Genomic DNA, 5,067 nt, shown 5'->3' on the forward strand with positions numbered 1-5,067 from the left:
TGGACCAATCACGAGGCAGGAGCGGGCCAGAGTGACAGGATGCAGGACACGCCCCCTGGCATGCTGAGTCAGGTGATGAAGAGAGAAAGGAAAGAGAGATAGAAAGCTGTGATAAAAAAAAAACTCTACCTGCAGGCTGAGAGTCTTATTATTCTTTTCATGTTGGAAAATGTACCTTATGTAGGAGTCAACTTGATATTTTTAACTTACAACACATGCAACAAGGGCCGTCCAATAACAGCCAAGAAAACTGAAAAGACTCTTTGATGCTTTGCCTCGTCGGACACACGACCAAGCAGCAGCTAGCTTATTTCTAGGTGCTTAGCTTTAGTTCTGTTATGTTTCCTTCAGCGTTCATTGCTTCAGAGGTTCTGACAGGGAGCCAAATTTTCTGCAGAGGTCTCTTGCCATCCAACATGAACAAACCAGCTGATTAAAACTGCTTGAAACACTGAATAAAGCAGTTTCACATTTAAAAACAGTGTTCATTAAATGCTCTTTGGCAGGGCGTCATGGGCTGCGAGCTGAAGGCTGCTTACCTTAGCTCTCCAGCTGACTGAAACCATTCATCCAGGTAAATTATAGTTAAAATCACTTTAAAGAGTAAGAAAGATTTTTTTTAAATGTCCTGCTGACAGCACTTATTACAAAAAGTCTCACAGGTAAAACATTAGACTTGTGCATTCTGAAGGGTCTGGATGAGTCCTACATGCAACTGGATAAAGAAAATTTGTGTTTCACTGGAGCTAAAGCATCTTTGGACCATTAAAGCAGCAATCTCAAAGCTGTCAGTTTCCTTCCCTCTGGTGCCCCCTATGGCGATGAGCTGTAACTGCAGTTACACATTTACACACCCCAATAATTAGAAATGAATACATTCATGAACCCAGCAGGAACAATGAAACAGTCGTATCAATACACTGTGTCACCTGTGATCAGTCAAACACTCTGTTGACCTTTGACCTCTATTGTTAAGAATGTGACAAACTGCAGACTTCATACATCGCCTACACTGACGGTGTTGTAGTCTATAAACTGAAAATATTTCTTCCAAGGTTTCAGAGACGTCTTCATTAAAAGGGGAGTTTCTGTATTTTTTAAACCTGGGCCCTATTTTTTTTTTTTTTGATATTTCGAGGTCTAAATGACTATTAAGTAGAAAAGGTGTGCGAATTGGTCCAAGAGCTTTCTTCAGTTTGACAACTGACAGGCTCAGATTGTTATTCTAAGTGTCTGACATCATGACAGAAAGGATCGTGTGCTTTTTTTAAAGCCATAAACAGACGTTACATCGCTCTTTTTAAACCCACCAGACTCCATTGACAAAAACAGTCATTTTACCAATCAGAGCACAGGAGTTGCTTATCTGCTGCTGTCTCAATCAGTTGGTTTGTTTGTGTTATTTTGTGTCACTTGATTTAGATCCATCACAATTTCTGTCTATTAAAAACATCACAATCACACAAAAACAAAAAAAAACTTATCAGTTGAGGCAGCAGTGGAGCAGCAACTCCTGTGCTCTGCTAGGTAAAATTACTGTTTTTGTCAATGGAGTCTGGTGCGTGTGCAGAGAGCGACGTAACGTCTGTTTGTGGTTAAAACAATCATCTTCCTCTGTAACAAAAAGGTCTATCTCTGTAGGGATCCTTTCTGTCATGTTGTCACACACTTAGAATAACAATCTGAGCCTGTCAGTGGAAACAACAACAACTTTTAGTGGACGACCTTTGACCCATCAAGGATTATGTTGCAGCCATTACAGCCTGTTTTATGGCTGCTCGCTGAAGACATCTGGATTAATTCCAAAACTTTCTGTCTTTTAAATCTCCTTTAAAAGATTTGTTTTATATTTATTATTTATAGTAATTTGTGTAAAGTGACTCTTAATGTTGGATTCAATAGAAGTTCATTCACTGCTTTAAACTCCACTTCTCTGCAGTCCTTCCATCCGATCCCTTTGTCCCAAACAGATCCAACACACATCCAGACAGTGATAATAATCCCTCACACATACAAGAGCTCTTTTCTTTCTTTGGTTTTTGGGTACAGTTTTATTATCTCTTTAATTCCTGCTGTTATTGATTCCTCTGGTGCTCGCTGTGGGAGCTGAACCTGTCACTGTTAATGCCTTACTTTAACAACTGTTTCCTGTCTGCAGTAATGAGGGCGGCCTGCAGCAGCGTCATTTATCAACCAAACAACAATTTGCTGAGATCAATATGAGTCTTTTTTTCCTGGTGGTTTGAGGATTTTAAGTGAAGAAAGATTTCTTCTCTGTTAGAAATCAGACGCTCCTCGTTCAGGAAATCCCTCCGAGGTTTTAAATCTGTATCCTCTCGTTTTTAAAAAGTGGAGTTTAAGAGGAGAAATTGTCTGCACATGTTTTGTTTCTGAGTTCTTTATAAAATCTAAATGAAAAGCGTCTCAGGGCTTTGATCACAGCCTGGAGGAGGAGACGAAGTGGGAGAGATGACGTGATGGGAGAATGACAGAGTGAATGAAATCACTTTAATCTGTGAGCAGGAAACTCAACGCTCTGCTCCTCAAACAGTCTGCTGTGAAATAAAGTTATTCTGGAAAGAACACAACGTATCCGGATCAGCTCTCATCTTTTTAGTCGTTCTGGTAATTTAAATTAAATTTGTTACTCTATATCAGATTTGTGTAAAATTTTGATTTTATTATGAAGATGTCTGAAACTCTGATGTGCTGACTTACAGCCACTTTCCTGTGAACTGATTTAATACCTACCACAAACTCAAGTCTAACACGCTCTCACATCTGGGTATTCTACGGGTGAGATTATTTCCCATCATGCACCTGGTTGAAATATACAAGAAGCAAAATGAACAATGGAGCAGAAGCAGCTTTTGTCGTCAGCTGCCCTATGTGTGCGGTGGTTTGTTAGCAGCACTGATTGAGGCTATAACGTAAGCTGGGTTAGCATTACGAGCTAGCAGGATGCTAGCGAGCTATTTCCTTCCTTCCTTCTTCAAACTTTCATGAGTTCATTGCAGCACAAACTCCATGTCCATCTATTGGCCGCTGACAATCAGCCACCATGTGTATTTTACCCGAGTTGATCATTTGTAACGATGCACTCCTTTTATGGCTTAATTATCACTTCCAGTCATTTGCACTTGGGCGTGGTTACACATTGTTTTTACCTGTTGAGCTGTGTGGCGGCAGGCAGACAAAGAGTACAAGTGGGTTTGCATATTCTCGTTATTTTCACGTCACATTTTTGTTTTTAGTAACACACAATCATTTGATAGACTTGTTGGAACAATACACGTCACAGTAATGACGTCTCTTAGCGGCATTTTTCAATCATAGCTGCTAAACTTTACTTTGAGTCAAAACTAAAAAAAATCCAAACGTCCAGATGCAAAAAGTTTCACCAAAGAGAACACGTGTTAGAAACAAAATCTACAGCCAAACTGGGTTTCTGACAGTGAAACTGCTTGACAGGATGTTTTGGGTAAGGTCAGAATAAGAGGAGTAATTAGGAAGACTGGCTCCTCCTGGAGAGTTTGTGTTTGGACATCTTCATGTCACAACTTTTATGAGCCAAGGTACAAAACAAATGGAGACTCTTGGACTCTTTCTCAGTATCATTTTCTTCCCCGTCTCTCCTACGTTTTAAAACATCTCTGAAAAGGGCAACAGTTTGGTTAAATCGAGATTATTTTACTGATGAACTGATGAAATGAAATCTGCGTTTTAATCTTTGTAAAGGAGGAAATGAGGTGTTTTTAAGGTTTAAAATAGTCTGAAAACAGCCACTTACAGATGAAGTTCTTGGTTGGAGAGCAAAAACAAACTGTGCTCAAAAGTCACATCTTACATAAGACATTTATTGTATTTTTAAAGCTGCTGTCTAATTATCTAAACATGAAGATCATCAAAACAATTCCACGTGTTTCAGATTAAAATCAACTCGTTTTTAATCTCGATTCTACATTAAACATATTTTACTTCCTGAAGTTTTTAGGTCAGAATCAGAATCAGCTTTACTGGTCAGGTTTGTGTTCACATCAGAGGAATTTCACTCCGGTTTTTCTTTGCTCTCTGTACAGACACACAAAGAGATACGCTTAAACACAGGGAAATAGTTCCTTCACTTTTTGGATCTCTTAGAGTTAAAATGTCCTCAAGAAGATCCAGATCACAGAGGTTTACTTACAGAGTGAGGAGAGGCCAAGTAGATCCTACCCATAATTCATAGCTGGAGTCGTTTTCATCTACTGACAGGGGAAGCAGCTCCATTTCATGAGGAGTTGTTCTTCATGGGAGAAGTTTGTCCCGGAGGTCACAACAATCAAGTTGACAGTTTAGCTTTTGAAATTTCGCTGCGGTCCTCTGCAGCTCGTGTGTCTGCTGAGCTGCAGCTTCGGGCCTCCGTCTGCTGCTGCTGATCGTCCCTGCAGCTCGGCACGCAGGCGACGAGTTGGCTGCAGCCTCCAATCGATCGGTCACGCTGCTCAGAGCCTCCATCAGGAAACGTTCAGAGAGGAACTCTGAGACTGCGCTGGAAAAAAGCTGTCACAACCTCCAGCCTGGAACACAGAGGAAGAAGATGAGCGTTAAAAACAAACGGGAATGTTTTAATCTGGGAGCAACAGAACGTTCTGTCTCCATGTGTCTTCATGGAAGAGTCTTTATGCTGCCGCTGGAGACAGCTTTGAACAGTGACTGGACCATTTACAAAGATATAACTGTACTAAAAATATAAACACTTAAATGAGTAATTAAATGTAGAAACGAACCGAATAAAGAGACATTTTAACAAACTGTTGGGTCGAGGGGAGCTCGAGTTGAGGATGTTTATATAAAACCTCGTCAGATTTCCTTTGTAAGCTTCACAGGAAAGTCACAGCATCACTCATTAAAGACGTCACTGTAAGCTGTACAGTATTTACCCACAATGCACCAGTCCAGGCTTTGGCTCTGTTACACACCCTGATGCTGTATGTTTTCCCCCAGAGGCCGTCCGGCTAAATATACCCATTGTTCTACACACACCTTGACAACCTGCGATCACACTGGGCTCATCTCATTATGCCG

The sequence above is a fragment of the Semicossyphus pulcher genome, unplaced genomic scaffold (genome assembly GCF_022749685.1).
Source record: "Semicossyphus pulcher isolate SPU_LCO1_2020_fin unplaced genomic scaffold, fSemPul1.0.p SCAF_9, whole genome shotgun sequence".
In the NCBI taxonomy this organism is placed as follows: domain Eukaryota; kingdom Metazoa; phylum Chordata; class Actinopteri; order Labriformes; family Labridae; genus Semicossyphus; species Semicossyphus pulcher.